Source organism: Myotis brandtii, unplaced genomic scaffold (genome assembly GCF_000412655.1).
Source record: "Myotis brandtii unplaced genomic scaffold, ASM41265v1 scaffold231, whole genome shotgun sequence".
NCBI classification, from domain to species: domain Eukaryota; kingdom Metazoa; phylum Chordata; class Mammalia; order Chiroptera; family Vespertilionidae; genus Myotis; species Myotis brandtii.
The window spans coordinates 1,336,919-1,354,805 of NW_005358689.1; the positions used below are offsets into that span (position 1 = coordinate 1,336,919).

Below are 17,887 nucleotides of genomic sequence, written 5' to 3' on the forward strand. Positions count from 1 at the left end.
GTGTTTATATTCTTGTGGTTATGTCAACCAACTGGCTTGGCCACACCAAGGCCATGTCTAGACAGTGTAATAAACCCTTCTATGGCACAACGATCTGTTTTTTGTTTTTCCTTTTAATGTTTCTGGTTATTCTTGTGAGAGTTGACCATCTAGAAAGCTTATTTAATTATGCAGTATAATAATTTAGGAGCAAACATGGCTTCTACCTTTATACAGGTTATGTGCTCTCTAGTTCACCACAGTCCCCCCTACTCCCTATTGCCTCCCAAACATTGAGGTTGACTGTCAGCTTGCAATTTATGGTCAAACTTGTGCTGTTGTATTTCAGATCGTAGAATTAAGAGGACAGTGAGCTAAAAAGCCAAGTGTTTCAGGGCCAAAAGAATACAGCTCAAGATGATATTAGAAAACAAATCTATTTGGCACCTGAAAGGCACTGGAAGTTGTAACTTTTGTTCTAAACTAATACCATCATCAGAGGAACTTTGGATACATCTTTTCACCGTGAGGTTGCGTTATACCCTTGACGAGATTTGAAAGGAGATTGTTATAGTGTGGAGCTGAGACAAAGAGAATACAGTACATGGGACCCTTCTTTCCCTTTCCCCATACAAAGCTATGAAAAGTGAAATCTGTTTGTTTAGCCACCGAGTCCCAAAGATGGTACAGTTAGAACGCTTCGTATTGACTTTCGGCAGGATTATCTTGAACCTTTCTACTGTGATCTGGTCATCATCCTAGCAGCAGAGCTTCTGGGGAAGTCAGAACGGAGGTTCCTCTGCCATTCGCTGAGCTAACAGTGACATTGCTGAAAGGAAATGCACTATATTATTCTGAGACATAAGTTACGAACACCCAAAATGGACCACAGTCATGGCTCCTCGAATAAAAGACGCCATGCTTAATCTACCCAATATTGTACTATTTACAGGCTCATTTCTACTTGTGAAATTTTTTTCTGGTCTCTGCTTCTAGCTACTACCCAACTAATATTTCTAACATTTCCACTCGACCAACTAATACTTCTTTGGCGAAGCCAGATGCTCCAGGAGACTCCATAAAAGTTAAAAAATAATTCAGCTCTGTTGCGTGGGACATAATTGAAGGGTCATGAACCATCTGGAGAGCAGGAGAACCAGTTCCCTCTTGTTCCTATTGGCTTAGTCTGTTGACTGTCCCGGTGCCAGTCCCCGGAGCCTGGCTGCAGGCCTGGCGACCAATGTTGCCTCTGGAGTTTCGGCAGGTACGGCGTTCGTCACGGCCTCAGAAGCTGCTTGGCCGCCGGTCAGGAAGGCTGCCTCAATGGGAGGGATAATGACAGGCCGTGACCTCTGAGTCTTAGCGTGGCCTTGCTCTGTGCCCAGACTCATCGCGTTCAGGAAGCCGTTCCTTTCTGTGTGTCCACCATTTCCTTACTCGCTTGTTGGAAGGGAAACAGCCTTGGGTGCTGATGAGAAGGGCTTTGAAGGTAGAGTCTCTAGAACAGGGGTGGGGAACCTTTTCTCTGCCCAGGGCCACTTGGACATTTATAACATCATTCGAGGGCCATACAAAATTATCAGCTTAGAAATGAGCCTGCTGTATTTGGCCAGACATTTCATTAACTCACCCCTAATGCCTTGGCAGGGCCTTAGACTGCCTGAGGGCCCGACGTTCCCCACCCCTGCTCTAGAAGGAGTGCGTAGAGGGAGGAGTCATTGTCATTAGGATACCAGACACATGGCGAAGCCAAACCTAACCGCCCAGCCTCCTCTCTGACTCACCTACCAACGTATGATTAACCTGGAGGGACGGTGGCAAGTAGGTATGAGATTGAGGGTGTGTGGGGGTGCGGGGAGGGAGGGCCGAATCCTCTCCTTCCCATTCCTGTGGCCCCATTGGTTGCTCCTTTTCTAGAGGACCTAGAAGCCAAAGGGGGGGCGGGGGGGAGGGTTGTTGCAGGATACACCTTGACTGGTGACGTGTGTCTTGAACTTGGGAAACCCTTGTCATCCAAGTGGCCTAATGCAGTAGGACTTGGGATGATAGATCACAAGACTTCTCAGGGGCTTGGGAAGCTCTTTGACTTCCTGGGAACCTAGCGAGTCCAGGATTTTACCGGAGTCACCAAACAGTGACCTCCGTGCCCTGAGGGCAGGCCCATCATGAACCTGCCCTCCTCCAGGGGGAAGCCCGAGCAGGCGGGCGTGGAGCACCGTGGCTCCCACCCTTGGCTCAGCCCGGCCTTCCTCAGGGGGAGCAAGCCCTGTGAAGCAATGAGGGGCGCAGTGTGGTTAGCATTATGGGAGGTTCTGTGTTCTGTGTGCTCCTGACCTCATGGCATATGGAGGAGGGTAATGGGAAGAACCTCGTTGCCATACCAGTGCGGGCCACATCAAAGCAAGTTGTTACACCCGTCATGGTCAATTAACGCGGCCCCAATATAAACATTGTTTTAGCCCTCGTTATTTTTAAAGGAAGCATCTGGCTTCTCTGTTATGTTTGGAACATCAAACATAATGCCCGGTCATATTGGAATATGAGTACTACCTATGTTTCAATAATACCTGGCAGTTGTATTACGCCTGTGGCCCCACAGGTGTGTCATTTCACATTATGCACACAGCATCGAAGGTGCAGAGTGACTTAAATAATTACTGTTGCTTCATGTGGCCTATGTAGGATGTACCAGTTTAGCAGATGAGGTCATTCAAGTCACATAAAAAGGTCACCTTCATGTGCCTGTCAGAATTCGTGGAAATGGCAGGACTAGACTAGTATTTCTCTGTCAGTAACGCTGTCCATGAGATGTTGAACTCTTTCCTGTCGCCTCCCCATACCTGCCGCCACCTCCTACCACCCTCCGTGGGCTTGGCATTGTGAGCACAGTCAAGTTCCACCCATGAGAAGCCCCGAAGCCCCAGTATGTAGGGGGTCTGCACCCTGTCTGACCCCTTCCCTGGGCCCACGGCCGGAACTGGGATGCGGGTCCAGGAACAGCCTTGACCAGCGATTTTCAACTTTATAAACTAATTATTAAAATCCGGAGGCACACCCAAAATATATATATTTTTGCCGATCTGACAAAAATAGGTGTAATTTTGATTCATTCACATCGGACGACTATTACTGTGTTGGCTTTTGGTGATTTTTTAATTTGACAACCTAAGGTAGGGGTGGGGAACCTTTTTTTCTGCCACGGCCATTTGGATAGTTTTAACATCATTCGCGGGCCATACACAATGAGCAACTTAAAAATGAACCTGCTGTATTTGGTCAGACATTTAATGAACTCACCCCTAATGCCTTGGCAGGGCCAGACCCAATGATTTCTCGGGCCTTATATGGCCCGAGGGCTGGACGTTCCTCACCCTTGGTCTAAGGCCGTGGTCGGCAAACTGCGGCTCGCGAGCCACAGGCGGCTCTATGGCCCCTTGAGTGTGGCTCTTCCTGAGCCTTAGGAGTACCCTAATTAAGTTAATAACAGTGTACCTACCTATAGAGTTTAAGTTTAAAAAATTTGGCTCTCAGAAGAAATTTCAATCGTACTGTTGATATTTGGCTCTGTTGACTAATGAGTTTGCCGACCACTGGCCTAGGGAAACGAGGACCAGAGAGTCAGGTACTGCATGTCTGAGAGACTCTTGGGGCACGCTGGTTGGAAATGGCCGTCCCAGACAGTGCCGACTGGGACTTGTGGCAAGCGTTCGCCTTTCTCTTGGACACTCCGCAGCTGTGCCCTCCCAGGGAAGTTTGCTCATTCTGCAGCCAAGGCCATGTCCCCTCCTTGCACAAGTCTGTGCCGTAAGTGCTTCAGCATTCCCCTTTCTTCCGGGACAGATGTTGGTGATTCAGGAAGACATAGGACGAGGCTTGCCATGGGCGTCTCCCGGAGTCCTCTCCAGGCCTCCGCGGTGCCAGCCGGGCCGCCCGCCCGTGCTCAGCCCTGGGAGGCAGCCTGAAATTGTGATGTCAAACGCTCCACCCCCCGGCTCCCAAGCATGGAGGGCAAATGGTTTCTAGGTCAGCAGCTCTAGGCGACAGCCGGGTCGGGCCTGGTAGAGGAAGTACGGGCGAGGAGCTCAGACTGGAAGTGAGTAAGAGACTCTGAAGTTAAAGGCTAATTAGGAAGAGCTCCTCATACAGAACTGGTTTTCCTTTTGTAAACACGGATGGCCATGGCTGGCCCTCCTCTTGCGTGTGTCCTCCTCTTGTGTGCACCCCTCCTTCTGGGATCCTCACTGAGGAGAGGGGAGGGGCGTCTGGCTTCCAAAAGTACCCTCTCGCAGCTATGGGAGGACTGACTGCCCAGCCCTTTCTCCATTTCACAGAGCTGCTCTGAAGATCAAAGGGCACCCAACCGAATGGGAATCCGTGATCTGAGAATTGAGTATTTTTTCCTACAGATTCCCTTACTCTCTCCCCTCAATTCCAAGTCGACAAAATATTGGGCCAAAGGTCCAAATAGTCCTGTGTGGGGAGGCATCTCACCACCTCCTTCCCAGCCAGGTACTTTTCCCTTCCTGTAACTTTCCAGTTGTAATTTGGGGAATACTATTGGTAACTCTGCCACCTGGTGGTCATTCCAAAAACTGCACCCTGGGAGGATTGCATGTCCACTGTTATCATTTTTAGTTGCTTTAGTTTTTCCACTTCCATTTTCAGTGTACAGGTAAATAAGATGTGATTTGTACATTAGTTTTTACTATTAAGTTACTTATTACTTATTATTTATTTGTTTATTTATTTTAGAGAGAGAGAGTAAGGGAAAGAGAAGGAGGGAGAGAGGGAGAAAGAGAGAGAAAGAGAAACATCGATTTGCTGTTGCTCTTATTTATGCATTCATTGATTGATTCTTGTATGTGCCCTGACTGGGGATGGAACCCACAGCCTTGGTGTATCCCGACAACGCTCTAACCAACTGAGTGGCCCAGCCAGGGCAGGTGAGTTATTTTTAAGTAAAATACTTGCAAATACATTCAGCAGAACACACTGGGATAGAACATTTCTATGACGATATACCAGAAACTGTATGGTATGATGTGATGCTTAGGGAGTGTAGTTAGGAGTGGGGAGGAAAGGACTTAGTTTACGTGATACCCTTTAGTTCTCTCTGAAATCTATAATGAACAGGAAGAATGTATTGCTCTAATAATTGTAGCTGAAGTGCCCCACTCGGGAAGAAGGCCCAGAAGTCTAGAATATTCCTCCCCAGGGCGCCTACCTTCTCCTGGCTTTGTGTCCGGGTACCTCTAGGGCTTCTGGGTGTTCTTAGGGAGTGGAGTCCAAAGGACTCACTTTGATCTTGTTCACTGATGGTGGCAGCCGAGTGGAAGCTGGTCGGGGGAGTGTGACCAAAGCCAGAGAATTCCCAACTCCCTTGGTGGTCCCGGTAGTGAAGGCAGCAGCCCTCCTGTTGGGAGTGGGCTGCCCCCTTCCCAAGGCCATGCTCAGTGGAGGGGCTCCCGCTGGAGAGCCAGCCATGCGTTCAAGTTTCTGAGGCCTCACAGGTGTGAGGCCACCAGGAGCCAAGTCTCATAAGACGTGGTGAGGCCACTCGGGGTGCGGGTGTGAGGCGGGTGCTCCCCAGCTTCTCACATCAGAGAGCAGGGCTGGGGGCGGATGTGGCCGCAGCTGGCTGGCTGGAGAGTCAGGTCTGAGGAAAATAACCACCGTCTGACTACCTCCTCTGTGCCTCTTGCTGTCTGATACCGACATTTCTTTGCTCTGCTGGACAGACCTCCTACTGCGTCCCCTTGACTGCCCCTGATGGGGACATACCTACTTTTTTTTTTTAAAATAAGTCATTTTATTTATTTTATTTATTTTTATATATTTTATTGATTTTTTGCAGAGAGGAAGGGAGAGGGGATAGAGAGTTAGAAACATCGATGAGAGAGAAACATCGATCAGCTGCCTCTTGCACACCTCCTACTGGGGATGTGCCCACAACCGAGGGCCATGCCCTTGGCCGGAATCGAACCTGTGACCCTTCAGTCCGCAGGCTGACGCTCTATCCACTGAGCCAAACCAGTTAGGGCGACATACCTACTTTTATGAACTTGCTAGGCATAACCACTCTGCAAGCATGTGCTCAGGAACAGTGAACACTCCTCTTCCTTGACTGCACCCATTCACGCACGCACCACCTGGAGGCCCGGGGTGGCGGGGTGGCCTCGGAGGAAGATGGGCCGGTTGGTGCACAGGGAGGGAGGCCCTGCCTGCACTTGAACTGCAGTCCTGAGGGTAGGACCAGCACACAGGGGCGGACCTCTTCCAGAGCAGCTCATCAGGCTAAGAAAATCTTAGCACCACAGTCAGCGATTGGTCCTTACAGCAGAGGACGGTCCAGCCCCAGCGGTCAGCCCCTGTAGAGATACCCAGCTGTTCTGGCACTGCTTGTCGAAAAGACAGCTGGACCGCCTTGGTGCCTTGGTTAAAAATTAGTTGTCCAGGTATGTCCGGGTCTATTTCCGGGTTCCCTGTTTTGCCCCACGTATCTGTTTGCCTTATTTACACAAACCGCACTGTTTTGATTCCAGTAGCCTTTACATAAATCTTGAAGTCCGGGGCGAGTTCTCCAACTTCGTTTTTTTTTCAGAGTTGTTTTGGGTGTTCTAACTTCGTTGGATTCTCATATCACTTTAAAATCAGCTCAGTCCCTGGCTGGTTTGGCTCAGTGGATAGAGCGTTGGCCTTCGGACCAAAGGGTCCCAGGTTTGATTCCGGTCAAGGGCACCTGCCTCGGCTGCAGGCTTGATCCCCGGCCCTGGTCAGGCAACCAATCAATGTGTTTCTCTCAAAAATCAGCTTATCAATTTCTCAGAAAGTGCTACTTGGATTTTCATTGGGATTGCATTGACTCTACAGAACAATTTGGGGAGGAGAATTGACTTCTTAGCAATATTGAGTTTTATCACCCAGGAACATGTATGTTTCCCCCCTTTTCTTGTCTTCTTTAATTTCTTTCAGCCATATTTTTTGGTTTAGAGTGTATCTGGTTTCATACCTTTTGTCAGGTTTATTCCTACCGTTTTGTATTTTTTGATTGTAAATAGTATTGTTTTTTAAAATTCAAATTTCTGATTTTGTGTTGCTAGTATTCAGAAATACAGTTGATTTGTCGTAGACCTAGTATTCCGCAGACTTACTAAACTCACTTATTCTAGCAGCTTTAGAGTAGGTTCCGTTGCATTTTCTGCTTAGATCAGTGATGGCGAACCTATGATACGCGTGTCAGAGGTGACACGCCAACTCATTTTTTTGGTTGATTTTTCTTTGTTAAATGGCATTTAAATATATAAAATAAATATCAAAAATATAAGTCTTTGTTTTACTATGGTTGCAAATATCAAAAAATTTCTATATGTGACACAGCACCAGAGTTAAGTTAGGGTTTTTCAAAATGCTGACACGCCGAGCTCAAAAGGTGCAAAGATAAAAAAATTTCTCTATGTGACACGGCACCAGAGTTAAGTTAGGGTTTTTCAAAATGCTGACACGCCGAGCTCAAAAGGTTCGCCATCACTGGCTTAGATATTCATATTGTCTGTGAATAAAGACAACCTGATGTTTCCTCTCCTATCTGGATGCCTCTTATTTCTTGTTCCTGTGTGACTGGCAGCTCTCGTACAGTGTTGAATGGAAGTCATGAGAGGGAACATCCTCGTGCTGTTCCTGGTCATAGGGACGCACTCGGTCTCCAGCTGTGAAGCATGATGTGGGCTGTGAGTTTCTCACAGGTGCCCTTGACCCCTCCTCGGATGCTTTCTCCTCCCGCCCGCCTCCCTTCCCCCGGGAGTGTGTACAAAGGGATCAGCAATGCTTAGTGAATAAAAGCAAGCTGGCATAATGCAGTGAGAGGTGTCCCATAGAATCCCGGCCCTACCACTGCTTGGTGAGGCTTTTCCAAAGTGGCTAAACCTCTTGGAGGTTCAGTGTCATCGTCTATAAATTGAGTAACACCCGCCGCCAGGATGATGGTTAGCATTAGAAATAATGCAACTGCAGTGCTCAGCACAGCGCCTGCGCACAGTAGTAACTCAGTAAACGGCAGCTATTGTGATGATGGCAGCTGTGCAATGGAGAGCAGAGGGTGCTGTCCCCGGCTGACTGAGGAAGCAGGCTCCCGAGGGACCACAGTCCCGACTAAAGCCACTCGAAGAGCCACTGACAGGTCCATAACCCAACTCACGAAAGCCACTTCCGGGACTCGGGGGCTCCTGCCAACACTCGACAATCTGATTTCTGCTTCTGTCTTTAGGGGGATGCTCTTTCGTAACAGAAACAAGCCATTTCCAGTAACTCCTTTCCAGAGGATTGACGAAGCTCACGGTTCCAGGCATCACGTTTGTGCCTACAGCCATGTCCTCGCACCCACAGTAACAGGAAATGTGCGTATCAGACCAGTCCATCTCTGTTGGGCATTTGGCTGGGTTTATTTGTGGGCAGGCGGGTTCTCTGGACCACTGGCTGCTAGTGGATAGTTTGTGACACAGACTGAGAGCAGTGCTTCGGGTCTCACACAGACGGAAAGGATTGTTAGGCGCCTCTGTCTCTGTGTATCTGTCCCTGTGTGTCTTTCTCTCTATTTCTGTCTTTCTGACTCTCTCTGCCTCCTTGTCTCTCTTACACACACACACACACACATGTCATCCTTTTGCTCTTCTATTTTCTAGGTTCTGGAGAGGTATGCATATCTCCGTGTATTTTTCCCAAAGTGGAGAAATGACCTTTCTCCGATGCCTCCGCCACCCCAATATTTTACCGAAGTACCAACATGTGTCCTGGTTAATCATCTGTGGGTGTCTAGATGACATAAGTTATGCCTCAAAGCTACAGGCAACTTCAAGCAAAAATAGTGAAAATTGCATAGCAGAGGCTCCCCACCCCGCTGTGCTCTAAAATGAACAAAGTTAGGGGAGGAAAGGACTGTTGGAAGGAGCTCTGAAAAGATACTTGTAACATCGCCAGCTGATAGGAGACCCCTTCTCACTGGATTCACAACGCGACTTCTCCTTTTAGCAGGGGTCTTTGTAAGCCAGTAAAACCAGATCAGGATCAGCTGCCCCACAATGAGTGGGCATCAGAAGCCATTGGAAACTCTTTTTCTTCAGAAAGAACCAATGGGGTGTCCTCCTCGTATCTTTCTCAGACTCTTGTTCCTTCGTTAAGGACAGTAACTAAGGCATCTTCATGTCTCTAGTACCTCTCATTGTGCTCTGCAGGCAGCAGGCTCTTGGTAAAAACGATTTTGGATGCTAAATGTGTAAATAGGTATTATTTGAGGATCTACGATGCAGCCTAACTTGGTTAGTTGCTGTGTGGACTGACTACTAAAGAGAGTTATAACTCAGGATTCCCTGCTTTCATTGACCTTCCAATCTAGAGAGGGACATAGCAATTTTGAGCAATATTTGGCCATTATTGCTGCAAACATTTTGTCTGCTTTATTTTATTTTGCTTCTCTTCCTGGAACTCCAATTGTATACATATCAAGTCTTTATATATTGTCCCACAGGTTCCTGAAGCCCTGTTAATTTAGGACCTTTTGTTCTCTGCTCTTCAGATTAATCTTTTAATTTGTCTTTAAGTTCACTGACTCTTTCTTCTGTCACCTCCATTCTGTTGTTAAACCCATCCAGTGATTTTTTTTTTGCTTAACATTTCAGATATATAAATTTTTCAGTTCTAGACTTTCTATTTAGTTCTTTTTTATAGTTTCTGTTTACCTGCTGAAACTTTCTATTTTTTCATTCATTACAAGCATATTTTCCTTTATGTTGTTAATCTTAAGTATAATATTGTTTTATAACCTTGTCTGCTGATTCCACAATGTTAATTATTTCAGGGTTGACCTTCATTGATTTAATTTTTTCTTGAATATAGGTAAGGTCTTCTTGCTTCATTGAATGTTACATAATTTTGAACTGTATCCTGGACATTGTGAATAATATGTTGTTGCAATTTTCAATTCCGCTGTTCCTGTGAAGAGTATTTTTTATTTTTTTAATAGTAGGCAAGTGAAAAAAACAGTAGGCAGTTAACTTGGCTGAATTCAAACCATAAACTTTGTCTTTCCTGCTGCGAACGATAGCTCAAATTTCTGCTCAGTTTCTTTGTTCTTAGCTGGACTGCTTGAAGTCTGCCTAACACATGTGTGGTGCTGGCATCAGCCAGAGATTTGGGCAAAATTTACACACGCAGTTTGGGCCTCCTCCTTTCTGCCTCTCTACTTTTTAGGACTTCCCCTTTTACTTTCCAGCAGTTGTATTTCCTCAAACTCTGTCCTCTGGTTCTTCAAGCCAGTAAGACTGTAGGTTTTCTTTCTGACTCCTGGCTGCCTTGCACAGTGCAATTGGAGGTCTTCCCTCAGGATAAAAGCCATAACAAATGGAAAATTCACCCAGCGCTTTTTCCTTCCAAATGTTGACTCCCTTCCAGTATCTGCCTGTTTTGGTTGTTCTCCAATGTCTTCAGATAGTTATTTTTATATTTTATGTAGAGTTTCTAGTCTGCAAGAAGTGTGGTCCAACAGGAGCCATGTGGCCCTGACTAGGAACAGGTATGTAGGACCAAAAAATAGGGACAAATAAGCAAGTTACTGCCAAAGAAAGACTCAGAGACAAAAGCATTTGGAAACGAAAAGGACTTTACTTATAACGAGGTTTGCAAGAGAGTCTAGGCTTTCGAAAGATGGGCTCATCAAATAAAATATGCAAACAGGTATTTAGAGTAAAAGAATGACCAAATAATTGAATTTACTGTCAGTGTGTTCATGATGGAAAAACAGTACTTTTCTTGCATGATTTTAATATTTACAAAGGTTGAGCAGTATCTTCAGACATTCAGCATGGTAAAAATTAGGGATAGAGATGTTTTTGTTGGGGAGTCCGTAACCTACAGGAAAGGTTCAAGATTTTCATATTTTGGGGTTAGAATGAAACAGTGATCATGGTTTTTCACCCCGCCCCGTCTCGGGCAAAGTGGACCCTCCTCCCTGACTGTTGGGCTGGGATGTGCCTCCCATAGTGACGGCTCAGCAGGTGTTAGTTGTATTTTCGCAATCTGTCCTTCTGGTCAAGTCCCTCTCTAAGGTGAGGATTTGACCGCATGCATTGTTCTGAGGTTTTCTGACTCAATGGAATTCATTTGATATTTTTCTTTATTTACGTAGTATATAAGACATGTTAATATGCGAAGACATACTATTCTATATTAATAAAACCAGAGCAGTTCTGGTTTAAGGGTTAACTTGTAAATCCTCTGCAGTTGTAATTTGCTTTTCTGTATCAGAATTATTTTATTACCTGTATCAGCTCATCTACTGAGCTAAAGAACAAGGACCATCTAATTTGCTTCTATGAGGTTTGCCTGAGTAGCCTTTGAGAGTATCCTCTGAGACCATTAGGTTTGTCATTTCCTGACCTGCTAGGAGATTCTTTATTTCCTGCTGATATCCTGTAAGCCATAGCATAGGTTCCAGGGCAGTTGTCTGGGAGTGGTATGCTGCAACTGGCTCATACTGGCCCACGAGAGCTGATTGTCAAATTTGCAGGAATTCTGTAAGCTGCTTGTTAAACACGGCCATTACTAGGAATTACACTTTATAACTTACAATTAAATGAATTATATTAGAATCTGTGGCAATAAATACTCAGAACTCATCACATCTTAATTATTGCATGGTGTTTTATTTTTACATATGCCCTTGAGGTTATTTATGTTCTGTTGTATCTTTGTGGTAGAAATACTATATAATGGTGTGCTATTGGGTGTCTCTTCCCAGCTCCATGCTTAGTGATGTCATGTTGAAATTGGCTATGATGCGAGTATTTACACCACAGAAATTGGCAAATATTACAAAGCAGTGCTTCTTTTCTCTTGGGAGAGCTGGTTGTTAAATACTTCCCAACACATTATTGTTTGTAGGCATTTCTCTTTAAATTACAAAGCGTAATCCTTGGTCCTAGTGGTAGCTTGTCATAACTAATGGTTTGTGTCTTGCTTATTGTGGCCAATTTTTATCCAATTTAATCTTATAGGAAAGAGGATGGATTTTTATAGAGCCTAAGTAAATAACTACATGATCATGAAAAGTAAAGGAAGTTAGTAAAAGCATTTGGAATAATATTTAACCATTGTTACCAATGTCTTGGGTAGTTTGTAGATAAAGTCTGTTAATATATTCTAAAGAATCACTACTTTAAGTTTTTCTTTAAATTTCCTAGTTTATACAAAAAAAAAGTCCCCCTCTCCCTGAATTCTAAGGAGGGATGTTGGAATAACATACCACTTACAGAAAGTCTCATTCCGGTTTATAAAAGTATGTGCTGTTAAACGGGTGGTTAGGGATAAAGGAGAAAGAAAAGGATATTTCCTTATGTACCTATTTGAAATAGACTATTAGTCACAGTTAAATCAGTTCACTTCATCCCAGGAAATTAATTTTCGTTTTGCCGATCTTGGGCTCAGCAGTCTGCTGTCATGAAGTCATCTGTCTTTGTGCGAGGAGTTCTGGAAATCCCGGCTGAGTCCTTTGATGCAGACGGGACAGGTGTCTGTGGAAATGATGTCAGTTCCAACTGGGAAGCCTGAACTCATGAGTGTGGTCATTGCAGTGTCAGTAGTTAGGAGCACCTGCTGCTAACTGGTGTTTATGGAATTTCTTTTTGAGGTTTCTCCACACGTTTTTATTTTATTTCTGAGCTTAAAGCAGAGGACGTTAGGCAAGTATAGGGCAAAGCAGACACTGTCATCGATGGCAACACTGAGTGACTTTGGCCATTTTATTACAAGGTCCAATACATAATGTCAGAATGGAGGAGCGTGAGCTAGCGGATCAGCGTGTAGGGTAAGTCAGTGATTTCCCTGGCTAGTGAGAGGATCGATCCCAGGCCTTCACTTCATCCCACAGATTGGTGTGTTTTTTGTTTGTTTTCTTTTTAAAAAATCTTTATTGTTAAAAGTATTACATATGCCCACTTTCCCCCCACATTGACCCCATCCAGCAAAATGGTGTTTTATTTATCACCAGTTGACGGGGCTATTTTAAGCCTAGAAATAAAATCTTCCTTCTATTTTTTTAAAGGAATCAATTTGTTGAAAGTTATTTGATGAGTCTTTGTATATAAACTTGAAATTATGGGTAATGAAAGAGATTTGTGGGTAGATGACTGATTTGTGTAATAAAAATGCAGGAATTTTATATCGCAGAACATAAAGGAAGTGTACAAGCCTTTTTTTTTTTTTTTTTTTTTTTTTTTTTAGCATTTAAAAAAAAGTTATTCGGAGCAAACCAAAAAGTCAGGGAAACCTACCTGGGCTCTGAAAGGTGAAAGGTTTGAGTGTGTGTGTGTGTGTGTGTGTGTGTGTGTGTGTGTGTGTTTATGTACATATTTTAGGGGTGTGTGGGGAGAACTGGATGCTTCTCTGAATGCCCCAAAGGCTCAAGGAAGGGGCGTGATTGTTGTTAGCAAAAATAATGAGAAGTAAACACCTGGGAAGGGCGGAGAAGGCAGGGGTGGTTTCCAGTGCAGAACAAAGCACAGAGGTGCCAGCGGCTCGTTTTGGCTTGTCCTGGGCACAAAAACTGCATCAGGAGTTGCACACAGACAGAGTTCCTTTTTCATTTACCAGCATTTTTCTCCTTTACATCCCAATTTTGATTGGTTTTAGGGTTGTTCTAACTGTTACATTTAAAATGTATCTCAATGGGAAATATGAATGGTTTTAAAACCTTTGAAATACAGATTTACCCCAATTTAAAGGAAGTTCATCATGGGAAGATCCAGGTTGATAGCATAATTGAATAATTGCTCAGCTTTTTAAATAAAGACTTATCACAGAATTCTTTCACGTTACATTTTTAGTTTTAGAAGCATCATTCCAGAAAGTTTGGAAAGGAAAGTGAGGAATATTCCATCACCCTAATGTACCACACACTATTATCATTTTTGATAAATTCTATTCCAAAAATTTATTATATATATGATATCCGTTATTTAAAATTTTTAATTGCAGTGTACACAACACTAGTTTGTGACTTTTTCTTCCTAACACCAAGTCATAAGAATTCTTCATGTTGCCATAAGTCCTTGTAGCCATAGTTTTGCTATTTGTTTAATGTGGAATTCCTTTAAATAGGAAGCTCCCTTAGTGCCTTTCGAATCTGGGACAGTTTACAAAACACAAAATGCACACAGGTTTTCAGGAACACAGCTATTGTGTTAAGTGAGAGAGAACCACAAAGAGGTTGAAGCGAAGGCAGATTATCTCCTTGATTAGTAGGGAGTGCTAAAGCAGTGAATCTTTTCTTCCAGGAAAGCAATCAACTCCTTATTTAGCTTCTCAACTGGGTGCCCGGATGAGTTGCAAAGTGTGTCACATGGGATTTGTGTCCATTTTAGTAAACATGCTGTAAATTGGGGGCGGGGCGGGGGGGGAGAGTGTGATTTGCTTTTTATCAGATATTGGAGATCATTCGGGTTGATCCCATCCCCTGGCACTGAGTGCTTTCGGGAGGGAGCCCGGTAACAAGGGTGGGACTAACGCTGCGTGTGGAGGTTGAGGTAAGGAGAGGGGGGAAGGGAGAATGCAATTCCTTTCTCTCTCACGCCTGGAGGAGACGCCATAATTTCCCCTCCAATCTGCACAGGTCAGAGTTGCTTCATTAACACTACTCTCTGCTTGCTTTTGGCACAGAACCAAAATGTTATGTAAATCAGCTACAGTGTTGCAGCATTTTATCACACAGTGTACTTGAGTGTATTGATCTGATAAGAAGGGAAAATGTGGAATCAGATTAAGCAAAATCAGTAAGCATGTCTTTCAGTGTTTGAGTCTCAGAAGCCACCAGGGTCGGTTTCTCAATCTGCCTTGTCACAGATGTTGGGTCTAAGGTGGTGGTAATAGAATTTCCGAATATATTAGCAGTGTTGGTATTTCATATCCTTTATTGGTAAAGTTGACTTAAAGGACCTTGAAGTATTAGATCTTATATCCTTTTCAACAGGATTTTAAAAAATCAGAGCCCCTTGAAATGCTGTCTAGTGGGAGTGATTAGAATGAGCGAATTCCGCTCACATCTCCGTGGTATGCCAGGTCCTCCCAGTTTATCCCTGTGTCCTCCCGTGCTCTCAGACCTCAGAGAACACTGTCTGACAGTCGTCAAGGTCATGTACTTAGATCCTCCTGCAGCCCCCATTTTGAAAGCAGAAAGGGGAGGATGAGAGAATAGATCAAGAGTAGTAACTGGTTTATCAAGTCCACTGCCTGCCAATCCCTGTTTTTGAAACCGCATTCTTGCCAAACCTTTGCTTGTGGCTGAAGCAATGTGATAACCAGCTTAATGGTACTGAATCCTGGTTTCTAGAGTTTACGTCCCATGGTCCTTTCAAATGTCTTCTTGTAGCCACTCTATCCTGGAGAGCGCTCAGGGATTCTGTCCGCCCCAGTCATCACAAGGAAAAACAATTGGGGTAACCATGCGGTGACGGATGTTAACTAGACGTACGATGATCGTTTTGCAGGACAGACAAATAGCAAATCGTCAAGGTGTACCCCTGAAAGTAATAAAATGCTGCATGTCAGGTGTAGTTCAATTAATCGCTAAGCAAAACAAAACAAAACAAAAAACCAAATTGAATTCATTGGTTCATCATATACTTATTGCCCGGCTCGGTGTCAGGCTTTGTGCTAGGTGCTCCCAGTCAGCGTAGCCAGGGTCTCTGTAGACATTAACAAAGTGATCACTCTCCACGTGTACTGGTACTTTTGCGGCGACGGTGAGCGTTAATAGAAGCTGTGCCTGAGCAACCTGAGAGCACAGGAAAGAGGCGTTGCTGCTTCACGGGGCCTCCCTGAGCTGAGATCCGGGAGGAGCGGCATCAAGAGCGAAGAGCAGTTGCGTACCGGGGAGCAGAGCCCAGGGACATGGTGGGGAGCAGCATTCCAGTGGAGGGCTCGGCCCACGCACATTCTCTGGCACAGGACGAGCAGAGTGAGTTCAAGGAAAGAAAAAAGGCCCGTGAGTTTGGAGGACAAAAGTGGAGTGGGAGGGGGAAAGGGAGATGATGTAGAGGAGAAAAATGGAGAATTTTAGTTTGCATTTAGTCAAGGTTAAGAGGCTTATGAGATATTGGAGGTGGGGGAGTGGAGGGATACCAACAGGCAGGAGGACGTGCTCTGGTCATGTGGAGGGGGACACGGTCCGGGGAGTGAAAAGTTATTCAACATCTCGCGTAGTTCCAGCCCCTTGTCCTCCCAGCTGCGGGAGTTGGTTGATCTCTGATCTCCTGCCCCAACACAGCGGTTCCCGAGCAACGCCCTTCCCTTTGTCCCAGTATCTGGGGTCTTCTGCTTATGGCCTCCTCTCTGGTGTCTCCTAGCATCTACCCACTGACATCTACCTGCAGAGGAGGTCCTGGGATGGGGTGTGAGCGGAGGACTGTCCCATCTGTCATTCAGTGCTGCTGGCACATGGAATTAGGTGGCATGGTGGTCCCACAGCACAGTGAATCCACTAAAACCCACTGGCTTACATGCTTTAGAATGGCGATTTTTATGTGATGTGGATTGCATCTTGATATTTATTAGATGTATGAATTAATCCGTTACACTGTGATGTGTTGATACCGTGAGTTAGAGGAGCCGGGTCGCGTTTCCTTGTGGCATTGTCTTCACCCCCCATCTCTCGAGTCAGAGAAGCTGTGCCCATCTCCCGAGATGACGCGCGTGATGATAGACAGCTGTATGGAGGCCTGTAAGCTTTCTTTGTTGTGATGGTTACAGCATGGTTCGGCCCCCCCTTATTTGATCCACATCTTCATGAAGCAGCTGCTGTGTGGGGCGCTGTTTGTCGAGGCCCTTGGAGAGAATCCTGGAATCCACAGGGCCACGGTGAAGGCGTGAGGGACTTCCCCGTTGCTGCCCCTGCAGCCCAGCCTGGTCCGGGGCAAAACGGAGCAGTGGGTGACATTGGTGTGTCTTCCCTGCCTCTCTGGCCTGGCCGTCTTTGGGTTATCATTTCCCATCTCTCCCATCTGCTTCTCTCAAGTGATGTGTGTTTTCCAAAGTGAACGCATCCCATTAATCATATTTGGGCGTGAGTGGCCTGTTGAAGCTATATTTGTATCTTTCAGGAAGACCAACAACAACAGAAACAAACTCAGAGGATGCTGCTGCCCCATGGAAAGGGAGGGTGAGGAGAGTGGGACTTATTTTGAAGCAGCAGGGCCTTCCTGGCATCCCCGAAATCACACCATCGGGGCCCGCTGGTCTCCCTATCTCAAGGCCGGCCCTGCGTGGCCCGTGCTTTCGGGGTTACTGCACCATCTGGGAGAGAACCTCCGGGCAGGGCCGTAGGTCCTTGTTCCTGAGGGAGAGGCTGACACAGAGGTGCCCGCAGAAGCAGCGCCCACTGTGGTGGGTGGAGGTGGCCGGGGTGTCGTTAGCAACAGGAGTGAATCACTGCTGGGCCGGCTGTGCTCTCTGACTCAGCTTGGAACTGGTCTGCTCACAGGAAGCCAGCAGCCAGCGGAGCGGAGAGCTCGCATGAAACTCCCCGACTTGGAAACCACGGGGTGTTTTCTAAGCTGCTGTCTCTAAAACAAGAGGGCGATCGCGGGAGGGCCGCTTCCCTGCCCTCTCTGGGCAGAGGGACCAGCTTGGTGTGGGGCGGTCGCGAGCCAGGGCCCTGGTTTCTTACGAAATGAAAAACTTGTCCTGGGGCTTACAAAAACAGGAAGCTGGCACTGGCTGCAGTTGGACTTATGTAAACCGAACAGTTCGGAATGCAGGTGGCCGTCTGCCTGTGGGAAAGGCCGGGACAAGTCAGAGGGGAGCAGCCAGGTTATCCAGTGTTGGTGTGCATAGGGAGGAAGCTGAGGCAGGGCTGGGGGGTGGGGGC

General features: G+C 45.9%; 1 protein-coding gene across 3 annotated transcripts in view; it reads left to right on the top strand.

Moving 5' to 3' along the window:
* Window positions 1–17,887, top strand: part of CNIH3 (cornichon family AMPA receptor auxiliary protein 3) — a 124,837-nt gene that overhangs the window by 12,465 nt on the left and 94,485 nt on the right. Inside the window, exons 4-5 of one of the 3 annotated variants that reach the window (XR_001362181.1) lie at window positions 1,627–1,804; window positions 4,386–4,644. The exons of the other annotated variants lie outside the window; for them this stretch is intronic. The gene's annotated coding sequence lies outside the window, so the exon portion shown is untranslated. Of the gene's footprint in view, window positions 1–1,626; window positions 1,805–4,385; window positions 4,645–17,887 lie in introns of those variants that run through there. 3 annotated transcript variants of the gene reach the window in all.